The 14,172-nt window shown below is 38.8% G+C and overlaps 1 protein-coding gene across 1 annotated transcript in view; it reads left to right on the top strand.

Annotated features, from left to right (window-relative positions):
* Positions 1–14,172, top strand: part of tmeff2a (transmembrane protein with EGF-like and two follistatin-like domains 2a) — a 78,438-nt gene that overhangs the window by 46,468 nt on the left and 17,798 nt on the right. The gene's annotated exons all lie outside the window — the stretch shown is intronic.

Consider the following 14,172-nt stretch of genomic DNA (forward strand, 5'->3'; position numbering starts at 1 on the left):
CTCGATTAAAAGCTATTAACATCAGTAAATGCTTTGAGCCACACACACACTTGTGGAAAAGTAACTGCGGAATCGAGCTGTCTTAAGAAGTCAACTGAGACTTGTGCACATTTGTAATTAGTGGGGTGCTCATAGATATCAGAAGCACGATTAACTTTTGGACAAGTTGATGATAGTAATGGTGGGTAATTTTAACGTGCAATCTTGGAAAGGTACAGTGATTGACACAAAATAACTTTTCTTTGTTCTCGGGAGGGATCCATCAGATAAATATCAGTTATGGTATTCCTCAGCCCTAATTTCCACCCAACAGTACGGTTCACCCCATGGTATGGAATGGAATTCCTATTTGCACCATCCCTCACAAGAAGAAAAAGGATAGATAAAATAAGGTAAAATAATAAGAAATGATATGTAAAAGTGACCTCAATGTGACATATCAATATTAGGTCATTGTGAATGTGCGTTAGGATATAAAGTACAGTGTGTGTGAGATTGTATTATGGAAGTCACTTGATAATTTACTTTATTAATAGTTGAAATCATAGATATGCCAAACACAATGAGCCTAATATCCTTTTTAATATCCATGTTGATTGGTCGATGGACACATTTTCCACAATGCTTGTTTTCTAGTAGAATCTGCCACGATTTTCATCCTCATTTCAGTTAGGTGTCTCTTTTCCTCTTCAGTTAAGCATAGTTCATAAATACTTATTTCCAACAACACACAATCATAACTCTATGCCTGATATTTTTTAACTGCAATTGTTGCAACTGGATATCAGACTCACAAAAGTTGCTGGGCAATGTTTAAAATATTAATTAATTAATTAATCTTTTTCTTTATTTGAGATATCCTACATCTGAGTAAAAAAAAAAGTTTCTTATTGCTCTTATAGACTGCGGCATATTCAAAATGACCAACACAGCTCACCAGATAAATTTAACCCACCCAACAATTATAAGTCTCCACCAAAACGGAAAATCTAGACAGAGAGCTAGCTGAAGAAATTCAGGAAGCTAGGCTAACTCTTAATGTATCTCATTTTACTACCTGGTTTAATATTTGCAATTGTTTGGTCTGACTATTTTTGGAGCCAGTTGGGGAGGAAAAATCACTCTTGAACACACTTCACTTGAGCACACAGGATAATCGTTGAAGACATCCAATACTTGGGCCTATGATGACTTTGATCAAAGGGAGACAAATGCGCAAATTCTCCAAACTGACTACCTTATTTGAGTCTGTCTTAATCTGCTGTCTCTTAAGACCAATTTGCTCTTTGGAGATCCACTTCAGGAAAATTTGTATTTCTATGTGTGTACTGGACTTTAGACTGTACTATGGTTGGTGGTAGAATGACACCTTCTACATACACCCCTGCTCACCCTTTGATGGAAACACTATCCCTATCCATGTTTCAAATTGTTTGGCGGTAAACTCTTGATTTCAGATATCCGCAACATCTCAGCTTGTCAGTGGTGCTCATTGTCTGATAAGAAAAAAAAAATAGTAGCCAGACTTGGGTCAAATAATCTTCAAAAGCCATACCAGGGACAATCTATTGTACACCTGATGGTTTGTAATGACTACTGTGAACAGTATAGGACAAAAACCGCCTGGAGGTGACCCATTTTTCCCCCCCTGCACCTGTAGACATTCGGGGTGATTGGATTGCCTTCCCTCAGCAAAAGACGACTGGCACTGCGACCCGATGCCAGATAAGCTGCCGTAAATGGATGGATGGATAGCCTGGGGGCACTTATTTGACAACTTCTTTGCCCTAGTTCTATCAGAGTTATATTTAGCGCTACTGTTGTTCATTCCTGTGAGACAGTTGTGAAATGAACTCAATATCGGGCCCATTTTTGCAAGACAAAGAAACTGACAGATCCCACATTGAAATCTGAGACAACTTCATGAGCCAAATCAAAGCAATTAAAGAAACGAAATCATTGAATAAATGATCAGTGTCAAGATTGAAGCCTCTGTATTGGCTATAGGTGTGAATGTGTGTGAATGATTGTCTATTATGATTGTTCGCCGAGTGATTTAGCTGACGACCAGTCCAGTGAGTACTTGACCAGAATCAACTGGATTAGGGACTGCAAAGAAAATGGCTGAATTAATAACTACAAGTTGTTCTAAATTTTATTTTTTTTTTTCAGTTTCGGTTTCAGTCAGTAGTATTTATGATTGACAGTGATGATCAACAATTTCATTAGTAATTGGGATATTATAAGTGAGTTTTGATACCACTTTTTTCAGACTGATAGCAGTATAAGTAGTCACTGTTGAGTACTCAAAAGTGCCGAGTACTGGTACCACGAGTGCTTTTGATACATAAAATTTAAATTAACATAATGACATAATTGTAAACAAGTTGCAATTGCCTGGCAACCAGTTGAGGTAGCTGGGATATGCTTCAGCACTCTTGCGACGCTTGTGAGGATAAGTAACTCAGAAAATGCATGGATGAATGTAAACAAGTACCTTTTTTTCTGTCAGATTTGGCAATCTGTCAAACTACTGCAGTGCGGGGCCAACTACTGGCCTTGAAGACTTGGTGTCAAAGTTTTTTGTTTTGCCATAATTATCAGTGTCTGATATCAGCAGCCATCACAAGTAGCTGATACCTTAAAATAAGGCAAATATCACCCCAATACAAATACCTTGAATAGTTACTCACTCATCCTGAGATATCATTGAACAAAACCACAACGATTACAATTTTTATTTTGCCCAATTATTACAAAACACAGTATTACAAATTATTATGCACAACTGTTTAAACAAACTAATACTCGATAAAGAATTAAACTTGTAGTTTTGGTGTATGTCATTTTGTACTGATAAACTATTAATTCATATCATATATAGTAAATTAATGTTCAGTCAAACAACACCTTTACCAATCAAGTCGCATCTTCGCTATCACCTTAACAACTTTTTCATGATTGAAGAAAGAGCTAATGCTTAACTTTGGCTCAGTTAGACGAGGTCATGATAAACCACTGTGGTATGCCTGCCACGAAACATTTAGCTGAAGGGTGATTGCCGTCTGGCTCAAGGGTGACTGCCGCCTGTCTCTAGGGTAATGGTGGGCCTTGTACATGAGATGTCAAGATATGTAAACTGTGTCTTGAGTGAACAAATTGATTCTCCTCTCTCACAGCCACTGTGTCATGTGTATTTATTTTCCACAGTATTGAACTTTTCTTTTGTCCAGATACTGTATTGTGGTCTGCCCAGATGCGGGAATTGCCTCCCACTGTTATAGATCAGCCTTTTAAAGATGCTTCACAGATTCTGTGTTGCATTAGGGATGGTGGTAGCCACACTGTGAGTTTGTTGCTCATAGAAGCTAAAGCGGTCAACGTATTGTTTGCAACGTGGGCTGGTGTAGTGTCCTGCATGATTATTTTTTCACTGTCAAAGGTATACTTCTTTTTTCATATGGCAAGAAATGGCGAGTTAGAAACTCCACTTTCTTTGCAGAGGTCATTCTGACACCTTCAGGCATCCTAAAGGGGCCTACCAGCTCATTATTCAAGCATTGGAGAGGTTTTTCAGGCTCCAGAGACACCAACAGCTACAAATGCCTGCTTGCTGCCCATTAGTGGCTTTTTAACAGCTGTTTTCTTAATGTGCTGCCTTTGCTTGACAGAAACTTTTTTTTAATATGCTTGGATCTGAACAAACCTGTTTGCAGCCTGAGTCACTGACAAATAATGTAGCAGTACAATGACTTTCTTCAGTTTACCACCAATCACTGTTTTGATTACTTTCTCGAAACATTAGGTTTTGCCTTTGTCTTGTCATGTCGATTAGGAAGGAGAGGCTTGCCAACACAAAAGAACTCCAACAATTTTAGGCATTTGACATTTGAACAGAGTCTGTGTATGTACTATATGGTAAAACTAGAGTAATGTCTTACGTTAAGTAGCAAAAATTGCGTGTTGCAGTCGTGACTGAATGAGTAACAAAGCCACTGATGTTCATCTCGAGCCATGTGGTGAGTCAACATCGCTCACGGCGTATTTCATTGTTATATATCTGTAAATAAATTATTTTGCCATCAAAAGTCCATCTTCACAGTTGTTTTTGTTTTATACACTGCTAATCATTCCTTTGAATTTATTTAATTCTAACTTGTACATCGGTTGAACATGATTAAAATGTGTCAAAACTAACATATATTATACTTATTTTAAGAAAGCTGGGGTAATTACACCAGTTTACCACATTTTTATAATGTCCAACCATCATCCATCCATTTTCTGAGCTGCTTATCCTCACAAGGGTCACTGGAATGCTGGAGCCTATCCCACTTGTCATCGGGGAGGAGGCGGGGTACACCCTGAACTGGGTGCCAGCCAATCGCAAGCCACATAGAGACAAACAATAGTCCCAGTCACAATTACACCTTAACGCAATTTGGAGTCTCAAATTAATGCGTGTTTTTGGGATGTTGGAGGAAACCAGCGTGCACAGAGAAAACCCACCCAAGCACAGGGAGAAAATGCAAACTTCACAAAGGCAGGCCCAGGATTTGAACCCCAGTCCTCAGAACTATAAGGCCAACCACTCCAACACTCCCGTGACCCTTGTGAGGATGAGCAACTCAGGAAATGGATGGAATATATTCAATAGGTTTTGAAAGATTGCTCAAACTGCCCTTCAATAGCTGGCAATATGGGGAATTCTGCTTTGAAAAGCTGCCGTGAATCCATTTATAATGTGGAACAACCTCATCAAAAAGTAAATGTCCTAAAAAGCTATTATCAAACCCGAAATATCCATCAGTGATCTAAACAGACAGGAGAAACAATTATTCAAACCCTCCCCCACAAAACATCTCACTCAGATATTTATCTAACTTAAATCCTGTACACATCATCATTTGGAACCCACTGTAATGTGATTATATTAAAGAAGCATATAAGTAAAATAAGGTTTATGAAGGGTTATTTTCGTCTGTCGAGAACTAGAGCTAGATACTATTGCTTTGATTTTGTTATTGTTTAAGATTTTTGATTTTCTGGTCATTCCAATGTTCCGATGTAGTCTTGGTACTCTCAGATAAACATACTGTCCTTCAGCACCTGTGACTACACCACTTCACTCAGGGAACGGGCCGTAAGCAAAATGACCAATTTACCTCAAAGATCAATAGTATATCCTCGAAAACCCATTTAGGTCCATTTGTGGTGTTAAACTATAATTACCCACAACAAAAAGGCTTGCTTTTAGACGAGGAGCAGTTAGTGGGTGTACAGTGAAGCTCCAGGGTGCTTGCTTTGGGAGCGTGGGCTCATTTAGACATTCTGAAAATAGCACAAGGGATTTCAAAGCCCCCCTTTTCTGCCATCAATGCCAAAAGATTTTATACAGAAAACCACAAAGACAATTCAATGTTACACTAGCAGCAGGGATCCTTCTGCACATGAATGACCTGAATAGTTTAGCACCACGTTTTTGTGTTTTAAATTTGAGAACATTAATGACTGTGATTGGTTAATTGAAGACTCTAAGGCAGGGGTCGGAACCTATGGCTTGCGAGCCACACCTGGCTCTTTTGGTGGATACATCTGGCTTGCAGAGCCCTCATAACGACATACTGGATACAGCAACGATGCTCAATGTGATCGCAATTGATCACGAGGAAGTTCTGGTCGATCGCGTGACTGCTTGGCCATTTTGGCACCACACATAACTTTCTCTAACAACGACCTGATCCACAGCCTCCAATGACAGCCACACACTCTTCTTCCTAGTTCACCTTCCATCGCCCCCTCCTCCGCTCTTCAAGGGGTACACTCATGATTACAAATGTTACAGTCCTTACGGAGCCTGTCAATGTGGTTTATAATGACAGAGTGCTGATGCGCTTCTCACCACCGGAAATTTTTTACATAAAGACATGCCTCTGTCGGCAAGCATTGTTGGCGAGCGCACATAAGTGGGGACAAATGGAAAAAATTCAACCTGCAGACCAACCGATTGTGAAAAATTGGAACGCACTTCCCGTCATATACCACACATTGTAGCTTGTGAATATTGCTGTACTGACAATGTTTGGTTATACCTATGCATATGAAACGTCTTTCTCACATTTAAAAAAACATTAGGACCAACCTCCGTTCATGAATAACGGATGGAAGTCTCAAAGTTTGCATGAAGTTTAATTTAAAGACGTATGAAACAGACGACTAAGGCATCAGCAAAGAAGTCCCATTAATGTTAACAAGTACTTTTGTCATCATTGGTTAGCAACAGTATAATGTTATTTAAATGAATTTAGAGACTTATTGTACTCTTAAAGTATTGGTCTTACATAAAATGCACATATGCACTTGTATTTAGTTATATTATATGTATTTATTTATTATTTTATAGTTATTTAGATAGTTATATATATATAGTTATATTGGATGGCTCTTTTAGAATTACGTTTTCAAATATTTGCCGTTTATGGTTCTCTCACCCTAAAAGTTTACCGACCCCTGCTCTAAGGTAAGATAAAACCTATTGTAGTTTTTTTTCATGGGCTAATTCTGCGAGAAAAGTCAAAAATTATTATAACTAAGTCACATTTGAAAAACTTTTAAAGTGAAAATACTACATCCATACTTACTACAATGGTGTGCTTGAGTTGATGAAGTCATTATAGTTGAATCGAGGTCGTTTTCATGAACCGTGAGGAATTAATGTGCTTTATAGTTCCAAATTAGTTGCCACAGACTAACATCTTGATGAAAAGCCCAGCGATTTCTTTCATATTCTTCAGTTTAAACCACTGTCATTCCACACTCTCTCTTTCTCTGGGTGGCACTCTGTGTACAATAGACAATAGATAGAATCATCATTACCATGGCTGGCACATCAAATGCATGGCCTAGAAATGTGTGGGGCGCACCCCAAAAAGTTTGAAAACCACTGGTATATAACATCTTATTCTCGCCTTGCTGCCAAGTCACGGGTGGAGAAATTCACTTTATGGGTGGTTATTACATATGGCTTAGGGTTATGGAATGAATGGCTTGCTCAGGGACACAATTTCAAATATTTACTTTATCATTTGATTTCAGACTTAATACGTGGCCAACTTTCCAGACACGTCTTTGTCCAAGAGCAATTAAAAACTCAGTATGTATCCTTTCAATTTGAAAATATCTCCTTTTGAGGAACTACCTGCATGTCTTGTTGCTCCATTCAAAAAAAAAAAAATAGATATATAACTTTTGGGCCGCCCAGCCGTAGCATAAAGTGGCTTTTACGAGCTGAAGCCAGCAGACAGTCTAGGGGCTAGGAGGGGGTTGGGGGGTTGCTTTGATGGGAGTGAAATAATCGTAGGCAACTAATCAATACAACACATCCTGCTAAGACCATCTCCTCAGAGACATGTCTCACACGCACACACATTCACACACACCATTAACTTTCATGTAGCGCTTTGTTTCTCCCTTGTGTGCGTGCGAGAGAGACAAAAAAAAAAAAAAAAACGAGCTTCACCTCACAAGACCGGGGTGAAGCATTAGGATGTGTTGACGCAATGCAGTCTCGCGGAATAGTGCCTATTGTAGGGAAAGTGAGAGTCGGCATTAAAAATGTATGTAGGCCAGACATCAGCCACTGACCAACCGTGGCCTCTTGGGAAGAAGACGGGCATTCGGAATGTTCTCCTACAAAGAGAGGTTGATGGTGTCGTGTTTCACACCCCCTCCTCCTTTTCAGGCTTAAACTCATCTCATTGTGAGTTTGATGACGAATGCACTGAAATCCCAAATCCTGTCTTGGGGGTAATTTCAGAAGGAATTTAAGTCAATCTCTTTTGTTCATTACATATTCTTGACACCATGGCAACCTCCTTATCTCCTGTAATTCAGATATGAATATTTCTGCCTTCACACCAGTACAACATAATTGGGTTTCGCTACTCATCATAAGGATTTCTACTTGTCTTTTTCAAGATCGCTGTCATGTAAACAACATCTGGGTGCAATACAACAGTATGTGCTTCACCAATGATGCCTTCACCAGAATCATAGTCATCTATTCGTGATGTATCTCAAAGCAAATTCACAGTTTAAAACACTTCCTGGCAGGTTAGTAAGTCGGTGTCAATACTGTATGTCTGTGACTATACACGTAAATATGCTTGCAATACTACGATGCTAATACCATGTTAGCAGCATCATGCGTATGTGGGTGGAGTTGGGTGGAATCCTCACACTTGCAAATCTCTCACTTTTTAGGAAGGCAAAAGAGGAACTTTTGTTGAGCCATTAGCACTGCATTGTTTTGTTTTGTTTTTAATAATAACGGAGCCATGTAGGGACTTGACCAATTGTTTTGATTTGTGGGAAAAATGAACTTGGTAGTTTTGTGTCAGATAAGAAGATAGGAATAATTTAACAACAACTAGTCTTGAAAAAATCAGCTGTCTTAAAACTAAAATCTGAAATGCCATAGACGGGCTAATAAATTTAGCGTTGACATCACACATGTTATAAACTTTTAAATAACAAATATCCACAGACAAATGGAGCAACAACATATATTGAAATAGGATACGAGAACTATCATTAGAATATATTCTTTTTACTTCATGATTTTTTTTTCACTTTGTGGTGGTCTTTCTGTCTTCGTCCATTTCACGTATTTCTCGCTCAAAACAGCAGCATTGTTTGCAGTGTTTCTAAATTTTCGTATTGGTTTTTAGTCTACTTTACAACTATACTACGACTACTTACTACAATTAAACATTAGGGTGTCTCTGTCTCATTCAGGTGGGTCACTCGTTCCTTATTCTCGTACTCGTACTCGTACTTATTATGTGTGTGATGCGTAACAAAGCCGCGACAATCTCACCTTCTCTACTTCAACTGATCCATCATTGTAAGGCGATCCTGCCACACTTTGCTGCATGGCATTTCAATCAACATCAACATGAGCTGGATCATCAAGGCCGATTGTGAAGGTGTCTGCCTGAGGATGTTTGCATCTATGTGTGCGAGTGTGTGTGTGCACTAGTCATCTGAATACTGGTGCTTTAGTGTGAGCCGGGAGAAAATGAAAAGGCTGAGAATAATGACAGATTTGTAATTACAGTGTCTTGCATCTGTCTCAGGGAGGTTATCTCCGAAGTTAGTCCTCATTAAATCTGACACAGCGGAAGGCCACACTATATGCATACGTGTATACGTAAATGTCTAACCACGTGTTTATTGTACGGACTCCATAATCCAAGTGTTGAATTTAACTTACTGGATTAATATAACATAATTGTAAAATTAAACAAATACACAATTAAAATAGAAAACAAAGATTTCAAACTCAGAAATGATCATTTCCAATTTCAACTGATATTAGTAGAACATGATATAAAATGGTATTTAAAATAAATAAATAAATAAATAAAAATTCTTGATCTGACAAACCTTATATGAAGAATCGATAAATGCACTGGCCTGTCAAGGAATTAAGATGAACGGTCTATACCCGCAATGTTTTGAAAATGCTGAAACTTTAGCTCAACATAATCGGGCGTGAGTGGCAACAAGCTCGCGATACATTGTAACACACATTCCTGTCGTGACGTATTGTTGGTGGAGGGGGGGGTGCACGCGCGTATCGCCACGAATGCTATAACTAGGAGGGTGGCTTGCTCAAACGTGCCTTTATATGTGCGTGCGCTCGGCGTATTGTCCACACCTGAATCAAGCAACAAGGTGGATAATAGTCTAATGTCTTCTTTTTTTGGGGGGGGCGCATGCCATCACACGATCAACCAAAACTGCCCCGTGATCGACGCATTGAGCACCCTGAATTTCATAACTGAATTTCCTTTGACATGGCTCATTATGTTGATGACTTTCGATGTAAATGCGCTCGCAGTACATGAATCAGATCAGAACATGTGCGTTTGCCATCAATTCCGTACATGGTTAACTTTCATTTCCTGGTTCCGGGTGAATACTGATTGTTTAGGAGCAGGCTTGTTTAGTTAACAACATTTATGAAATAAATACGTAAATTAATGCCAAGACTACACAAATTATGTGATGTCTTTCAATATCTATTTTTTCTACTCGTAACAAATTTTACGCGCGTGATTTTTCGTGCTCGACTGTCCAGATTTGCGACCGGGAAGGCGCGCCCTTCAAATGTGAGTGACTGGTGTTCGTCCTCAGCTCGTCCGAAGTTGCAGGAGCTGTAGTCAGTCCCAGCTGTCTTTGGGACACAATCTGGAATGCTCACCGGTCATCAGAACTGACTAACTAACTCATTGTGCCACCCCACAATGATCCAAGTAAAAAAGAATCATAAAAAGATTTAACTGAAAAGTGTAAGTATATTCATCCTATAAAATGGATGTTCTGATGTTTTATTTTTTATATTCCATGAACCAAGTGAATAGAAGTGTCAGATTGCATCAATTAATTGACAACTAATAGAGCATCAAATTAATTAATTATTTTGACAAAATGTATTATTAATAGAGCTCGTGTTTAACGTCAAATTGTCCAAATCCTCTCAAGAGAAATTATTCTCTTCTTCTGTAGTCCTTCATGAAAGCAGACATTATCATTTGTGTTGAATCTATATAAGACATTTGCAAACATCTTTTTATACTTTGGAAAACAAAGATCAACATTTTTGTCTGTTTTCTAAAATGGTCCCTAGTACCTGAATCATAAGCAATTTATGGATAAAGAATATTAGTCAACTTTCATCTTTTACAAATATAATCATTATTTGCAGCCAACATATGAATTTCCTTGTAATTGTCATTTTTATTCCTCTATTGTTGCTTGTGAAATCTACACGGTTTGGTTTGTCAGAGAGTAACCTCTGACTCTGTTTCACCAATCCAACGGCACTACTAATGAGGTTTGATACCGTCAAATGAAGCCAGGCAGTCACATGACAGCACACAAGTTCTCTGCGGACTCACACAAAAACAAGCCACGTTTTCAAAGGGACACATTTGTGTGATTAAAAATACAGGAAATAATGAAATCTTTGCCTGGTCTGTCTATTGTGCTGTTTCATGGCTGGAAACAAAGTTCATTTAAGACAATCTTTTGTGGCAGAATTACCATTACAATGTGTTATTTTATAAATATTAAATGTAATACTATTTCAGTTAGAATAATATTCATTGGCATTATGGAATTTTGCACATTCTCATTTTTTTTTGAGTAGTTGATATTCATGGTTTGATTAAAACAAATATGAAGTTGCTCACCCCTGTTCCTCAGTACTCTTACTCGAGTAATTATTCTTAGGTTTTTACTTTAACTTAAATCATATTATTCCAAAGTTATATTACTATTACTCAAGTACAATTTTTGGCTGCTCAAACCGTCTTCTTCAAGACAAAATATATATATATATATATATATTGAAAAAATTTTATAAATGGGGCGAATAGTGACTTTGCTTCTGACGCATTTTAAGGAATTAAAATTGCCTCATGTCAAATTGTCTAAGGAACATTATTCATTGTTCTCTTTCAAAAACAAACGTAAGATGAATTAGACCAGCAAAAAAAAGGCCAGGCTCATATTTTATTCAACATAATTTGTCGCTCAGTGAAGACGTTAAAGCAATTGTCCCTATTTAGTGACAAAGGAAAGCTTAACGTGTTGGCTTAAAGTTTTATGAAAGGAGAGAATATGCAGAGTCGAGAAACTGAGATGCAGGAATCGCCAGAGGCTGAAAACAGACCATTTGAATTTTTTATTCAAATATGTAGAAAAGCAAACATTTAGCTACATAAACTGCACAAAATTATGCCGTTGCCTATAAGCAGAAAATGAATAAATGACAAAACTAATCAGTCTTTCTCAAGGGAATTAAATACAACATGGAATACAATTAAAGCACTGGAGTTTTGTTTTGTTTTTTAACCCAAAACTAAAGTATAATAATTATAAGAAAACTGACATTTGTTATTTTTAAACTCAAACTGCCTCTTATTTGCGGGTCAAATTAATGAATGTAATAATTAATTTAAATTTATTAGAAAATGTGGTTTTAGATTGTATGGAACTTATTTTCATTGGTTTAATTGCAACATGTAAAATACAGATGGTTCATTTCATGTTTTTTTTTTCCATAAACCTAGATATTTAAAATTAAATGTCAAAACTGCACAGAGGTTTAAAAAAAATGTTATTTTTAAGGTAACCAGAGGGTTAATGGATGTATGGGACATGTAATGTGATAAATCTCACCCACTGTTCATGCATTTTACCAGTGGTGGCAAGTAACGAAATACAAGTCCAATATTTTGTTACAATACTTAAGTCGATTTTTTTTCAGATATCTGTACTTTACTTGAAAAGGCCTTTTTATTTTTATGACAGCTTTTTATGTACTTGTACTCCCTACATTTACAAACAAATATCTGTACACCTTCTCCGAGTCCATAAAACACATGTAGTCTGGTTAGGCGAACTCCCATGCTCCCTCGAGGACCCTGCCACTATTGCTTGGCCAGGATGAAAACCACATTACTCCTACTGAATCTGAGATTCGACTTCCAGCACCCCTGAATAGACCCTACCAGGGGTCTGAGCAGTGTAACCCACCTGTAGTTGGAACACACCCTCCGGTCCTTCTTAAAAAGGTGAACCACCACCCAAGTTTGCCACTCCAGAGGCACTGTCTCCGATGTCAACCAGGAAAGCCTCACAACAACCAGAGCCTTTAGGAACTGTAGGTGAATCTAATCCACGAACGGGGACTTCCCACTGAGTATGTTTTAAACCACCTTGGCGACCTCAACCCCAGAGATATGAGAGTCCACCTCTGAGAACCCAGACTCTGCTTCCTCATGGGAAGGTGTGTTGGTGGAATTGGGGAGGTCTTCGAGGTATTCTCTCCGTCAACTCACAATGTCCCGAGTCAGCAGCACCCCATCCCCACTCTACACTGTGTTGAGGGTGCACTGCTTCCCACTCCTGAGATGTGGGACGGTGGACCAGAATTCCCTCAAAGCCCCCTGGAAGTCTTTCTCCATGCCTTCAACAAAATCCTCTTATGGCTGAGTTATTGTTTCAATGACCACCAAAGCTGTATTTCTTTTGGCCAGCCAGTACCCATGAGCTGCTTCAGGAGTCCCGCAGGACTAAAAGACCCAGTAGGACTCCTTCATTAGCTTGATGCCATCCCTCACCTTTGGTGTCCAACAATGGGCTCAGGGATGGCTGCCACGACAGGCACCAACCACCTTATGGCCACAGCTCCAGTAAGCCAACGGAGGCGCGGAACATGGTTCATTCATTTTTCTCCACTATTGGAGCCACCTCACCACCAGTTCGTGGTCTATTGACATTGGTATATACATAGAAATAAAGTCTGCTGTGGTTTACTTTTTTATGTTTACTTCAGTAATGTGAGGGGCTTACGGCCATGCGACCCTGAGCACGCCCGATCTCATCAGATCTTCAAAGCTATGTGGGTTTGGCCCGGGTTAGTATTTGGATAGGAGACCACCTGGGAATACCAGGTGGTGTAAGCTTCTCCCCTCGGCTAAAACGCCGAGGGGTTCCGTCAGGAAGGGCATCCGGTGTAAAAACTGTGCCAAACAAATATACATTCATCCGAGATGACACGCTGTGACGACCCCTAACGGGACAAGCCGAAAGGAAAAGAACAAGACTTCAGTAATGGGAGTAACTTCAGCACAATTTTACATCTACTTTCTTTCAGTATGAAGTGTGAGTAGTTTTGCCAGCTCTGTAGGTTACTACTAAATTCTCATTGAATGTAAACATCAGCAGTTGCATATCACCACAGTTGGACAATTGACGATGTCGTTCACTCTTGAAACGCATCTGACCGCTGTGGCCTGTACATTATACACTTTCAGCTTCATCAAGATAGTGTCAGGTGTGGACGGCCTTAAAGAGATGGTAAACAAACTCTTTCGGATAATGGCATGCTAATACCATATTATCAGCACCCAAGTTAGTATTTTCCATTCAGGGCTGTTTTCAAGAAGCAGTGAAATCTGTGTTTTTGTTATCTCTTTGTTTCCATTGTGAGGTCTTTTATCGGATCAGCCTGCTGTGCAGCCTGTCTCTTTTTTTTCCATCTTTTTTTCCCACTAAGTTTCATCTCTTTCGGTATTGTGTCAAATTGAATGTGTCAAA

This window comes from Syngnathoides biaculeatus, chromosome 14 (assembly GCF_019802595.1).
Source record: "Syngnathoides biaculeatus isolate LvHL_M chromosome 14, ASM1980259v1, whole genome shotgun sequence".
Classification (NCBI taxonomy): Eukaryota; Metazoa; Chordata; class Actinopteri; order Syngnathiformes; family Syngnathidae; genus Syngnathoides; species Syngnathoides biaculeatus.